The sequence below is a fragment of the Neophocaena asiaeorientalis genome, unplaced genomic scaffold (genome assembly GCF_003031525.2).
Source record: "Neophocaena asiaeorientalis asiaeorientalis breed wild unplaced genomic scaffold, Neophocaena_asiaeorientalis_V1.1 scaffold447, whole genome shotgun sequence".
In the NCBI taxonomy this organism is placed as follows: Eukaryota; Metazoa; Chordata; class Mammalia; order Artiodactyla; family Phocoenidae; genus Neophocaena; species Neophocaena asiaeorientalis.
This window is the reverse complement of record NW_020174372.1, coordinates 1,832,959-1,847,793: the sequence shown is the minus strand read 5'-3', so window position 1 is coordinate 1,847,793 and position 14,835 is coordinate 1,832,959. Positions and strand designations below refer to the sequence as shown.

Sequence of the window (14,835 nt, the reverse complement as noted above, 5' to 3'; positions counted from 1 at the left end):
ACCATGGGGCTGGCCCCAGGGGGCGGGGGTCGGGGTGGGGGGCGAGGAAGTGTTCGGCGCCGCCATTGTTATTGGGGTGCGGGCCCGAGTGGGCCCATTGTTCCCCGCCCTGGCCACACCGCGTGGGTAGTGTGTTCAGGTTACCCTCAAGCCCACGTGTAACCCACAAATGATTCCAGGCATTGGTTCAATTTATCGAACACTTTGCCTCTTCTCACGAGATTGGTGAAAGAAACAAGGTACTGGAAAAATCCTAGCCTCGGCGCGGAGCTCCCACAGCTGTGCAGAATTGGCTCCCCGCGGCGTTCCTCCTTGCTCTGCACGCGGAAGGCGGGGGATGGGGGAACACTGGTGGCCTTGGTGTCTCCTGCTTCCTCTCAACCCAGGCTGCCCTGACTTGGGCCTCGGTTCTGACCCTTCCGCAATAGGGCGACCCCCACCTGGTGTCCGCAGATCCTCGGGTGTGCTTCACGCTGGGTGGAGAGGAGGCTGTGCGCCCACGTCTGTGGGGCTGGGGGTCCGGAGCGCAACCAAATAGCCTCTGTGCCCAAAGAAGTTACTTTGTGTGGCTGGGGTCCCCCTCCCTCTTGGTCTCCCTTCCCACGTTACCCCTCCCCCCTTCCCTCACCTCCGCAGACTTGGCTCTTTCTGCAGCGGGGCTGCTGGTGGGGGGGAGGGATACCATTGGGTTTTAGTTCTTAAAGGAATATGTCAAATGAAATAAGCCAGCCTCCCCCCGCTCCACCGCCCTTCCCCCTCCGCTGTCCTCAGCGTGTGTAGCTGATGGTGCCCTCTTTGTATGCGAGTCGCGTGGGGAGGGACCGAGTTAATGGGAGCCTCCCGATCCCTGCTGACACGTTCCTGGCAGCCTGCTCGAGGCTGCTGATGCAGCCTTCCCGGCCTCAGCATTGATTAAGTGATGTCATCCCGTTTACTGAGCATGCTCCGACTAACCCCCTCCCTCCTATTTCACCCTGTGGCTGGTGTATTTAGGTCAAGTGATTGACAAGTGACAATTTACTTAGGGTCTCTGCCCGAGTCAGCCCGGCCTTTCTTAGGCACCAGAGGCCGACATTTGCCGGCCCAAGCAGTCCCAGCATCTTCGCCAAGGTTGTGCCGCCGTCCCTGGTTAGGGACCTGAGCACTGGCAGATGCTGGCTGAACCGGAAGACAGGCGCTCTCCGCGCGAAGGGAACAGAGGCAAGGCTCTGGCCTCAGGGCTTCATCTTGTACCTCCCTTAGGAAGGCAGCTCCTCTCGACGCCCTCTTCTCTCCTCCCAGTTTTCACAGCCATCAGAAAACCGTGACCTCCAAATGCTATGGGGATGGTAGTTCACCCTGAGAGCTGACCTAAGAGGGCAGGAAAGAGGGGTTTTCTGTCTGCTTAGTGTTAAATTGAAGAAAAGATGTATGCTACAATTATTGATGAGGAAGATTCTATACTTAATGGCAGACATGGGATAGTGACATATCTATGGCCGGTACATGGGGCAGATGGGGCAGAGGTGTTGGGATACACCTCTAAGCTAGGGTCAGCCTATAGTCTGACTTGCTATTTCCTGAGCCTCGCTATGGTTTAGGTAGAGTGGGAGTTACTGGGGACATCTAGTCGCTGCCCCTTGTCTTGTAACAATTTTTTAACAAGTAATTGTGTAGCCCTAGAACATGGTCTGATGACCCTAGTTTTTCAGAGGTTTTAAAGAAAAGCTGAAGTTGTTTCTTCCCCTTTTCCTCCTCCTTCTCCTTTTCCTTCTTCCTCTTCCTCCTCTTCCTCCATCTTCTAAGGGTGATATACCAGGACTAATGAGGTGGAGTACTAAATCATCCCTTTGATCTGTGTGCAAGGCAGAGATCCTTAATCTTACAGTTATTCTTTCATTTTGACACTACTATGAGTATATATTTAATTCCCGTCTACATATTCATGTTATTGAGTGAATAAAGTAAAAACAAAGTCACCATATAAAATAAGTATATTAAACAAAAGATTGTGGATGTGAATACACATGTAGCTCTTCAACTGTAAATTAACATTTATGATCATCTTACTATAATCCTTTTTTAAAAAAAATTTATTTATCTTTGGCTGCATTGGGTCTTCGTTGCTGCACACAGGCTTTCTCTGGTTGTGGCGAGCAGGGGCTACTCTTCGTTGCGGTGCGCAGGCTTCTCATTGCAGTGGCTTCTCTTGTTGCGGAGCATGGGCTCTAGGTGCACGGGCTTCAGTAGTTGTGGCACACGGGCTTAGTTGCTCCGCGGCATGTGGGATCTTCCCAGACCAGGGTTCGAACCTGTGTTCCCTGCATTGGCAGGCGGATGCTTAACCACTGCGCCACCAGGGAAGTCCCTTACTATAATCCTTTAATACAACAGAGAGTTTTCAGTTTTCTTTAAGGTAAATTTTTCTTTGAAATAAAGCATTCATATAGAAAAGTGTTTTCATAAGTGTACAGCTTGATGATTTTTTTTTTATAAACACTCCCTTGTAACCACCTCTTAGACTAAGAAACAGACATTTTCAGGACTGCAGAATTCTCCCTAGCATCCCTCCCAGTCACTGACTCCCTCTACCTCAGGGTAACTACTATTCTGACTTCTAATGCCATAGATTAGTTTAGTTTAGTTTTTTTTTAAGCTTTATCTACATAGAACCATACCGTATGTTCACTTCTGTGTGTGAGTTCTTGCGCTGAACATGACTCTTGTCAGATTCATCCGTGTTGTGGTGTGTAGCTGCAGTTTGTTCATCCTCATTGTTCTGTAGTATCTCGTATGAATATACCACAATTTAGTTATCTAGTAACTGGTGGTAACTGTTTGGATAGTTTCCACTTCGGGGCTCTTATGGATGGAGCTGCTATGAACACGGTTTTACACATCTTTCAGTGAGTGTGGTACAGAACAGAAGACTGCCAGATGCTGAAGGGTGCTGGGACTTCTGTTGGCATGTGCTAGGACCCTTCCCATTCCTAATTAATAATGTGTAACTAAAGGAAGTGACAGTTCTGGCCGGCTGTATCCGACGTTGTACACCAAGTAGGATGGCTCCCAAGTCAATTCAGTAGGAACCATCCCACATGGCTCAGTTGCAGGTGGAAACTGCCTTAGGTGGGCATTCCCTTCCTTGCTTGCAGGGACAGAGATTGTGGGGATGACCAAAGAAGCCCAGAGCCATCCAGAAATGTCACCTTCACTCCCAAGAGAGATGAGTGAAGAATGAATTTCTGTGCAGTTATCTGTGAGTCCAAATTCAGAATCCCAGACATTCTATTTGTTTTTGAAACTGGGGTGATTTTATTTCCTTTAACATCTTGTTCATTTCTTATGGAGATGTATGCTAAGTGGGAGATTTTGCAGGTGGAGTTCCTAGATTTTTCTTTTTTAAGAAATGTCCTGTCTTGGAGGGATTATCTCTACCATTCTTGCTCCACCCCGCCCCCCCCCACCATCCTGTGCAGAGTTTTCTTTCCCTGACTGCTCCAGCCACAGTCTCTTCCCACTATGAACTCTTGTAGCATTTATTCTGTATATGATCTCCTGATTTTTTTGCCTTAGATTATTATTAATTTTGATCATATGTTTAATGACATCGTAAGGCATGTGTAGAGACAAGGCCCATCCATGTTTTGCTTCTTTGTACTTCCCAGGGCCTTGCCCATAGAAGGCACTTAATAAATATTTATTGATCTCTTTGTTGAGCCTAGAAATCTTAACTCTGATGTATTTAGCTGATTTCATGGACTTTTAATTGACTGTAGGCTGTCGGGGGTAGTTAAAAAATAAGTTTAAAGAGATGTGCTATTCCTTTGAGCAGGCCTGGTAAGAGAGCATATAATACACTTAAATGTTATAAGAAAATTGGGAAAGAACTGTATCCAGCCTTGTTAAAAATTAGGAGTGCTAATGATACTCGTGGTGAGCTAGAAGTGGAGGGCGGGGCTAGGGACTCCACATTAATTCTTCAGAGAAAAATATTGGATTTACAGCATTTCTCAGAATACTCCTCCATTAGCTGCTAAAATTCCGCGTGAGTCATTCATTACTTTGAGCTCTGCCTATTGGTTTTGATGCATCTGTATTGTTGGAACTCTTTTAGAGAGTTCTCAGTGAGGTTCTTTGAAATGGACTTAAACCCTTCAGTTTTGGGTTTTCCTCTTGTTTGCAATCCTGGGAAAGCAGGTGTTGTTAACCATGGGTGCTTTCCCTGGGACAATGTAAGTTCTGACTTGTTTGAAAGCCAAAGCAAAATATTAGCTATAAACCCTGAGCTGGCCTTCGGGTGGAAAGTGGCCTCAGGCTGTAGGAGCTTAGATTAGTTCTGGGCAGTGGATGGGCAGGGAAGGCAGGAGCCAGGACAGAGACCAAATTCCAAGCCTGAGTTATCTTTGTGGAGATTATGGGCTGAAGATGTGAAGAAATATGGCTAGAACTTTTCCTTTTGTCCATAGCAATGGTCTTTTAAAGCAAGAGTATTTTCTTTTAAAATTTATACAGAGTAAAGTCACTTTTTTTGTTGTATCGTTCTATTGTAGGGGTGTGAAATATACACAGAGTTGTGTAGCTATGCTGTATTAGTTTCCTGTTGCTGCTGTAACAAATTACAACAAATTTAAAGGCTTAAAATGATACAAGTTTATTATCACACAGCTTCCATAGGTCATGTGGACAAAGGATGTCGCCTGCCATTGATGGTGCCCCCTGAGGGGAATTCAGGACATAGAAAAACAGAATACTGGCCCTAGATAGTTAAGATGCATATGGAAGGAATGGTTTCCTTAGCCCAGACTCTTTCATCTTCCCATACATAGAAAAGCACTAAAATCATTAACTTGAGATGTCTGTTTGTTGTGATTAGCAGTAATCTTTTGATGTTCCACTACATAGTTTTGTTTTGTTTTGTTTTGTTTTCCCCTGCAAAAACTCCTGTATATCCCGACTCCTCCTTTACCACTTTGGAACAGTCCCTCAGAGCTATCTGAGAGGCTGCCATCCCGGGCTATAGTCCTCAGTAAATGTCCTAAATAAAACATATTTCTCAGCTTTTAGGTTGTGCTTTTTTTTTTTTCAGTTGACAATCAGAAGCCCATCAAGTCAGCTGGTTTCTCTGTTTAGAGTCTCACAAGGGCAAGAGCAAGGTGTTGGCAGGGCCATGTTCTTTTCTGGAGGGTCTGGGAGAAAATTCATTTCTTTGCTCATTCAGGTTGTTGGCAGAATTCAGTTCCTTGTGGTTGTAGGACTGAGGTCCCCATCCCCTTGCTGGCTGTCAGCCTGGGCTGTTCTTGGCTTCTAGAGGCCACTCGCAGGTCCTGGCCACATGGCCCCCTTCCTCTACCTTAGGAGCCAGCAGTGGGTTGATTCCCTCTCATGCTTCAAATTTCTCCTGCCTCTTCTTCCATGGCTTGTCTCTCTCACTGACTCCTGTGCCTCCCTCTTTCACTTTCTCAGGGCCCACCTGGTTACAGTGAGCCCAGTCAGATAATCGGGGATAATCTCCCTGATATAAGGGCGGCTGATTAGCAATCTTAATTGCATCTGCAAAGTTCCTTTTATCCTGTAACTTTCACATATTCACAGCTTCCAGGGATTAGTGTGGACATCTTTTGAGCCATTATTCTGCCTCCACATGCCATACTCAAGATACAAAGCAAAAAAAAAAGATACAAAGAATTTTCATCCCCCCAAAAAAAAAAAAAAAGTCCTCATGCCCCGCCCCACCCCCCACCCGTAATCAAACCTTCTCCCCTCTCTTAACCCCTGGCAACCATTTATCTGTTCTTCCTTTGTATACTTTTTGCCTTTTCCAAATTGTATATATAAAAATGGAATCATAGGGATTCCCTGGTGGCGCAGTGGTTGGGAGTCCGCCTGCTGACAGGACACGGGTTCGTGCCCTGGTCCGGGAAGATCCCACATGCCGCGGAGCGGCTAGGCCCGTGAGCCATGGCCGTTGAGCCTGCGCGTCCGGAGCCTGTGCTCCGCAACGGGAGAGGCCACAACAGTGAGAGGCCCGCGTACCGCAAAAAAAAAAAAAAAAAAAAAGGGAATCATAAATTTAAGTATCTTTTTGAGCTTGGGTCCTTTGAGGTTTAGGTTGTTGTTGTTGCATGTATCAATAGTTCATTCCTTTTTATTGCTTAGTGGTATTCCTTTATACAAGTTTGTCACAGTTTGTTTATCCATTCACCTGTTGAAGGACATTTGTGTTGTTTCCAATCTGGCATGATTCTGAAACAAGCTGTTATGAACCTTTGAATATAGGTTCTAGTGTGAGTATAAAATTTTAATTTCTCTTGGGTAAACACCCAGGAGTGGGATTACTACAATAGATCATATTGTAACTATATGTTTAACTCTAAGAAATTGCCAGTTTTCCAAAGTGGTTGCACCATTTTGTGTTCCCACCTAAAAGCGGTAACATTTTAAGCCAGACTTTTAAAGAATGTATTCAGTCACTGTGTCTAGTGAATACTAACAGTAGTGTTTAGTAGTGTCAAGATATATCAGTCCTTCATTCTCTTGTGCCCTAACTTCAGGGATGTTTACATGAGATGTCACATGTTTAGATGACTTAGTGGTTTCCTGTAAACCTACCCTCTGAAACCCTGGAATGAGTGAACACGGGAGAGTAGCTATAACCTGGCATGTGTCACTGGAGGCCACTCATGTTGGTGGTGAGCACACAGTCGATGCTATGTAAATGACTGGGGTTGGTAGAAGCAGCGGCGAGGGTCAGAGAGAACGGAGTGTGGATTCACTAGCTCTCTGTGGAGCATTTGTCAAGTTGCTTAGCTTTCCTGGGCCTCAGTTTGGTCATATTTAAGGTGGAGATAATTACTTATCTCACAGGGTCGTTGGGATGAAATGAAGTGGTCAAAACAGGGTCTAGCACAGAGAAAATGCTCAATAAATGCTAATTATCTCCCACATTTCCTATTCCCCTTTTAATTTTCCTCATTTTCAGAATTAGCCTTGTCCCCCAAAATTACTGCCCTTAACTCTGGCTAGCCCCTGAAAGCCCTTCTTGCATCCCCATTTCCTAGGAACTGGTTCACCCCATTCTCCTGCTTGGAATAGCCACTCTTTTCCTCTTACCTGTGGAATTCCTAACCATTGGAAGGCAGAGCTCAGGTTCCATTTACTCATAGACTATATCAGCTGTTCCTATTATCTGCAATGATCACACATAGGTGTGTGCACACGCATGCGTGTGTATATCCTCCCCATGTAAATTGCAAGCTTCTGAGAAGCAGGAGCTGTTTTTTTTTTACGTCTTTGTCCCCTTTTCTGTCATTTCCTTGTTGCTTAGTAAGTGTATCTTGATTGACAGTTCTGTCTTCCCCTTTTCCCTGCCTGGAATCAAGTCTCCCTAAATGCCAATTTCTGCATTTCCTTAAATAACTTGGGCATCACTGGGGATTTCCCTCTGCTTCCACCTGTGCTCGTCTGGCCTAACTCTCCTGTTAAATGACAGTGTTTTTGCATCCTTGGCTTTTCTCCTCCCTTCAGAATACGAAACCTCCCCCACCTTTGGGTTCTCTTTAGTACCGGCCTCAGGTTTCTCACCCGTGTCTACTTGTTACACAAGCAAAAACAAAACTACATCCTCCCTAATGGTTTCTCTTGAGTTAAAAAAAAAAAAAAAGCTCCCTGACAGATCCAATTTCACTTGATTTCTCTCAGGTTTTCCATAGAGTCCTATTTTTGTGGCTGAGAAAGCTCCTCCCTTAACCCATTTCCTGCACATCAACCAAGTTGCTTTTAGTAGGAAGAGAGATGTTGAGTTTGTGGTTATTTGCAAATATTGCAGAGCTTGTGAGATAGAGTTTTAGATTCATCTTACTGTCCCCAGCACCAAATTTGGACGTGAGGCAGACAGCCCAGGACCATCATTTCCCAGCTCTGCGACTTCTTAGCTTTAAGAACTTGGACAAATTGCTACACCATGCTGTTTCAGTTTCCCGGCCTGTGAAATGGGGATAATAACACTCTCCACCTTGTGACAGTTACATGAGCTAATGTGTGTAGATTGCCAAGTACGGTGCCTGGTTCAGAAAATGTACACTGTTGTAAGACCCACAATGGTTATTTCTCTGCACACCTGTCAGACGGACTAATCTGGGGAAAGCCTTAGACCCTTCACAGGTGCGCTGGTACCTTCAGGTTGTGTTAAAGAAAAAATTATTCTCACACTTGTAAAAGATAGTAAGGAAGACTACTGTAGTAGGGGGTCTATAGTACTGCAATAGGGAAGAGAAATCAGGCTCAAGTACAAGTGGAGCAGGTTGGTGGGGGGATAGGTGGATGGACAGTCACTAAGAGGGGACATGAAAGGTAAGGGGGATTCTTGCTGAACTGACCTAATAGGATTCTTGCTGCAGGCAGGCCAGATATCAACGTTTTAACATACACGTATTGCAGTATTGAGGGTGATTAGATATTGACGGTGGTGGGGATTCTCTCTAAACTGCCTTAGCAGGAGTCTTGCTCAAATTGGACTCTGCAGGGACAGACATGGAAGTCCAAGGTCAAGGCCCAGTTGAGAAGAGGGCTCAGCGGAGCCTGACTAAAGTTCGATCAAGGAGAGAGTCTTGGGACTTCCCTGGTGGTCCAGCGGTTAAGACTCCACGCTTCCACTGCAGGGTTCAGTCCCTGGTTGGGGAACTAAGATCCTGCATGCCACGTGGCACGGCCAAAAAAAAGGGGAGAGAGTCTTGTTCATTTGGAACCCAGATGCTTCAGTGGGGGCATTCGAGACCTCCATTCCCCAGCCCTACCTACCTTCCTAACCTCACCCCCGACCCCATGTTACATCTGGGCTTCTGTTCCCCTAAAATATTAGGCTTCTCAATGTCTGCCCTTCGCCGCCACAGCTGCCCGCATCCCACATGCCTGGGATGACCGTCCTCAAAGTGTACCTGCATGGCAACATCCCCTCGCCTTTAGAATCTCATCCCATGGTGCGTTTTCTGAACACTTTTGTGACCAGCTCCTCTCCCCCTCCCCCCCGCCACCCTGGCCAGGTTAGATGCTTCTTCCCTGCACCCCTCATACCACGCAGGACTCCTGTCAGGCCTCCCCCACTACTGCATTTCATTTATTTGGGTATAAGTGTCCTTTCCCCCAATTAGACTAAACCCCTTGGAGGGCAGGAAGTGTGTGCCATTCGTTTCCATCTGCAAGTCCTGGACTAGTAGCTGGAATAGAGTAGTTGCTCGGTACAAGATGTCATTTGAAAGAAGTGAAAGAATGCCGACCCTCCTGGGCTGTCAGATGTCCAAGCCTGGGGTTATTTGCTTGGATTTTTACCGTTGACCTCTGTCTAGCTCTGGTAACTTCTTTCCTGCTTTGGATATCTTCATGGTTTTGTTGTTGTTGTCTTAAAAGAAATGGCTTTTTCAGGCGTCCTGATATATACTCACTGAAAAGACCTTAGACCGTGCAGAAAAACATGAAGGAGAAGGTTAAAATCACTGTTAATTTTATGAACCAGAAAACATCATTGTTAACATCTTATTGTTTATTCCAGCTCTTTTCTATTCTATAGGAAACATACTTTGTTTTAAAATGAAGATACGATTTTATAAAATCTGTTTTGAAACCCAGCATTTTACTTAACGGTATACCTCAGACATCAGCATTTTTAAAGGTTGTATATAATTCCATATGTGTCTGATCAGTACTTTAACCATTTTCTACTGATGGACATTTGTTTTTCTTCTGTTTTATTTTTCAGTTATAAACAAAGGTGTGATAAACATCGGTGTATGCATCTCTTTGTGCTCTTGCCCAATTTTTTGTTAGAATACGTTCCTAGAATTGGGATTGCTGGGTAAAAGGATATAGATGATTTTAAGGTATCCACAGTTTTTGAGGGGGAGCAATTTAGAGATGGTGAATTGTCTTCTGTTTTATATTCTCACTTCTTTGCCCCATGGCAAACTCCATGGGGTTGGTGCCAATTTGTCTCATAAGACATCCCTTCATACCTCAGCTAAATTAAATTCTTACCAAGAGCGTGTGCTTCGTCATGCACTGTTAACCCATAGATCCAGAACACGGCAGTGTCTTCAGATTTTTAATGTAAACCATAGGATTTTGTTGGCTGTCTCTTGTCAGTTTCAGTATCCTAAAGGATGTTGTTCCTTGGAGGTGATCAAAAGCAAAATCTGTCCCTTGAGACAGCGAGAGATAGAGGTCAAGATTGTAGTCTTAAAACTAGGATGGATGTGTCCTTTCTTCTTGGAGCTAACAGTGAATGGCCTGTGATATCTTCCAGGCAATGGTAAGTTGAGAAGGGATATAATAGCCCTCCCAAAAAAGCCCTAGAAAGAGCTTTTTTTTTTTTCCTTTTCCTCTGATTACTAGGTACTCTTAAAAAAAGCTTATATAAAATTTCAAGCATACACCAAAGTGGAAAGAATATCAAAATATACCCCCATGAATCTATCAACCAGTTTTAGCTATCATCAACAAATGGGCTAATCTTATTTTTTCTATACACCCCTAACCTTATCTCCCCAAATCATTCAATTATTTTAAAGTGAAATCTGATGTCTCACATTACTCTATCCCTAAACTTTAATAGATATCTCTACAAGATCAGGACTCTTAAAACCACAATAACATTATCACAGCTAACATGTGCACAATTCCTTAATGTCAAATGCCCAGACAAATTCCTCCCATTGCCTTATAAGTTTCTTCTACAGTTGGTTTGCTCAGATCAGAATACTAGGTACTATTGATTACAAGTGTGGAGGAAGAGAAATGCTCATACGTACCAACCTTGAAACGAGAGGGAGGGAGGCTTTTGCTATAGAGTCATGTGTGGCAGTAGAAACACACACAGAGCAATCAGGGCTAATCGAGATGTCCAGCGCATCTCCCTTAACAGTAGTAATGTCCTAGTTATCCTTTTTAATAAACCAATGCCAGCATTGCAGAATCACCCACAAAAGCTATTTAAAGAGCAACATGCTTTATAGCTTCCCTCACTGCTGCATCTCCCCTTGCTTTAGTTGGCTTGCATAAACGTCAGCAAAGCAGGACACGTCACTCATTTGTCTTCTAAGCTCAGTACCCACCCTTATAAAATCGGTACCAACTACGTTTAGAGCAGTTCTTTTAGGTGTGTCTTGGTGTGTTAGTATTCATTATCTTTTCAGTCAGTGCATACTCATCCTTGATGTGAACTGAATACTGGAAAATAAATCCACAGAGCTGAAGGGAAAACATGCAGGTGAGCAGGTGAGGAGAGAATTCAGTGTAACACAATACTTTAAGGAAAAAGGTTTGTAGTTCTCTTTTTACGCATTTTCTCATAAAAAAAGAAACCTTGGAAGGGAGTTGAGGTTAGAGAAAAAGTGCAAATAAAAACCAAATCCCACATGATCGATGCTTTAACTCCTTTGACTGCAGAGTATGGTCGTGAGAGCTGCTGATCAGTAATGTGATTTTAGGAGCATTTTGTTTGAAGAGCTTGGTCACACAGTTCCGGGCTAGCAAATCTCAGGGACTCCTCCCAGGCTCTCTCACAGAGCCGTCTCCCCACTCCCAGGTCTCATTTGTTCTCAAGGGGAAACGAAGAACAGCCTGCTGCAGTTCTCTGAGGAGGTTATATCATAGTTTTTTACTGAATGAATGATCGGGTCCCTCACTCCACAGAGATTACTGATGTTCATCTGGGAGCCTGGGTAGACAACAGCTCCGTCTGACATCGGAAACTTGGGGTAGCCTTGGGGGAACGGACTTCTGCTCCTCTTTCATGGCACCTCTTGCTCCATAGAGAGGAACAAATGCCAATCTGATTGGTCAGTGTCCAAACCTCTATTGGTCCTGGTTACTGGTGGGCAGGATCCCTTGGGAGGCGGTCAGTTCCTTCCTCTATCTGGCCTCTGTGGTAAGCTGACCCCTGCAGGGTCTGGCTTCCTGGGCTGGCTCCCGGGGGCTGGCTGTTTTTCCATCTCAGCATCATCCACTGCTGAGTGGATAAGTTCGTCTGGGCCCACAGATTCGGGCCCCTGTGGGCTGGTCTTAAGGTTCAGAACAGGCTGGGCTGTGGGACGGTGGGGTGGTGAGGTGAAGAAAACAGGAAGACCACACAAGCCTCCTTGCCCAAGCCTTGGCCAATTTTGATATTGGGATAATGGGTGCTAGTGCCCTACCCAGGTGGTGCTTGGACACCTGCTGTATTCCTGTTCCTGTGTAGCGCAAACTCGCCCACCCAGGGGGAGAAGGCGGCTGACTGTTAGGGGAGGCTTCTGGCATTCCAGGGCCCCTGGTACTAATGTCATCACGACAGCATCGAAACCGTCTTCAAACTACTAATAGTTTGTTTATCTAATATTTGTGAAAGTAGACTTTAGAAGAGAAGTGTTTAGCTCTTCAGTAATGATTACTAAACAACACAACCCACTAATTATCTGCTCAAACACGTGGGAGAAAAAACCCCACCTGAAGTACTGTATCCTAGAGTAACGCTTGCTCACGTGTGTTAACTTTTCCTTAATGAATATGCCTCTTGGGAAAGACTGGCTTGAGAATTTTTTTTTTTTTTGAAGTCTAGTTGATTTACAATGTTGTGTTAATCTCTGCTGTACAGCAAAGTGATTCAGTTATACACGTATAGACATTCTTTTTTATATTCTTTTCCATTATGGTTTATCACAGGATACTGAATATCGTTTCCTGTGGAGGATGTATTTTAAACAATATTTTCTGCTCTAGACGTTTATCTAAACAAGTTTGGAAAGGGGAAAACACACACCCATCTAATACTCACTGCCTTCGTTCTATTAAAAACAAATATAAAGGGGTGACATATAGGTTAATGTAAAACTTTAAATGAGTTCTTTATTACTATGGAAAATGTTTCCCTTTCTAAGGAGGTGTTTTTCTGCACTGTGGACTTTTTGGAGCTTCACTGTAATACCGTGCTGTCCAAAACGGTAGCCACCAGCCTCGTGTGACTATGAAGCACTTGCAGCGTGGTTGTCCAACTTGGGGTGCGTAGGAGATGTAAAATGTAAACTGGCTTTCCAAGGCTCTGTACCAAAAAAAACACAGGAATGTAAAAATATTAATTTATTCATTAATTCTTTTGGTATTCATTTCATGTCGAAATGATAACATTTTGGATGTATCGGGTTAAATAACATTGATGAAATAAATCTCCCGCTTTTCTTTTCACTTTTTAAAATGTGACTACTAGAAAATTTAAAGTTACATGTGTGGCTTGCATTTTTGTCTGACATTGTGTATATACATACATACATATATATATATATCTATCTTTTTTTTCTCTTCTTATTCTTTGGTGGTGGCATGCGGCATGTGGGATCCTAGTTCCCTGAGGAGGGATCGAACCCCGCCCGCCCCCTGCATTGGAAGTGAGGAGTCTTAACCACTGGACCGCCAGGGAAGTCCTGGCACTATATTTCTATTGGCATTTAGATGCTAGCATTCTGATTGTTTTTGCATGTGGGATCTTCCCAGACCAGGGCAAGAACCCGTATCTCCTGCATCGGCAGGCGGACTCTCAACCACTGCGCCACCAGGGAAGCCCCTGGCACTATATTTCTATTGGCATTTAGATGCTAGCGTTCTGTTTTTGCATTTATTAATTTTGGTTCCAGTTTGGCATATTGAGGGCTTATTGTATGCTGAGGTCAGTGCTAGGCACTGTGGACTTCCTGTGATAAGTAAGACAAGATCCCTGCCATCAATAACCGTGTATATAATTAACTCAATGGGCGGAAGCAAGTGAAAAAAAAAAAAGTAGTGTGCTATGAGTGTGCGAAGAGAAGAGGAAGCACAACCTTGACGGAGTTAAAAAGAGAGAGAGAGCACATCCAGTGGTGTTCTGGGAAACCTCAGGCAGGGGGACCGTTTGATCCTTACCTCGAAGCTGGGGTAGGAATCTGCTCTGCAAATGTAAAATTTGCTTCTTTATCCTCAGTTACTTTGCAGTTCTGCATAGCCGCTTTAGAGATTTCTGTTTTAAATATGGTTGAGAAAAAGACCTGATAAGGGATGTGTGCTGTAGTTGGGCGTCACTCTCCTCTACCCCGCCCCCTCCGCCAGGATTGTGCTCCACCCCGCATCCTGTAATTAAGTACCAGCCATTTGCAGCGCATTTGTGATGCGGATTTGTGATGCCTTTGCGTGGGTGACATTAAGAACACCAAAAGGTAACAGGGGGCCTAGTCTTGGAAATGCCGTCCTGCCGTCAGGCTCCAGCCGCAGCCGCCCTGGGGGCGGCGGGCCTCGCCCTACCCTCCGCTGGGTGCTGGGTCGACCTCCCCAGCCGGCGGATTTTAATTTCCAGGCAAGGAGCGCCAGGGTGATGGCAAATTTGCTGCTTACCTTGTCTCCATTCTGTCGCTAATGCTGGGAATGATGAGACCTCTTGTCCTGAAAATACATTCCCCTTCAGCGCAGGCACCTTCTAATGAGGTCCCTCCCCGCAGCGGAACAAAAGCTCCCATTAGGAGGACGTCAGGGGGAGGCCGCGCTGCTGTGGGAAACCTAGGCAACGCCGCCTTTGTCGCTCACAGGTGCCTCTTCTTTGTCCTGGCATCTGGGAGAGAGGTCACCTTGCAGGTGAAGGCCACACAGCTTTTCCACCCCTACTTATGTCCCTGTTTGTGTGGGTTGGCACAGAATTGATTTTTCCTCCTTTGTAAATGGCAGAAAGGCTCATTCACATGATGGTAACATGAAAGAACAGCAACGGCAAAATCAGCCATAAACTTACCACCGTACATCATCCACGTTAATTATTTTGTATCCTCCTTTTTCCTCTCTCGGTTGACACTTAACATCTTGGAGAATAAA

The 14,835-nt window shown here is 44.9% G+C and overlaps 1 protein-coding gene across 1 annotated transcript in view; it reads left to right on the top strand.

The window, feature by feature from the left end:
• KIF5C (kinesin family member 5C) overlaps window positions 1–14,835 on the top strand; it is a 160,279-nt gene that overhangs the window by 823 nt on the left and 144,621 nt on the right. The gene's annotated exons all lie outside the window — the stretch shown is intronic.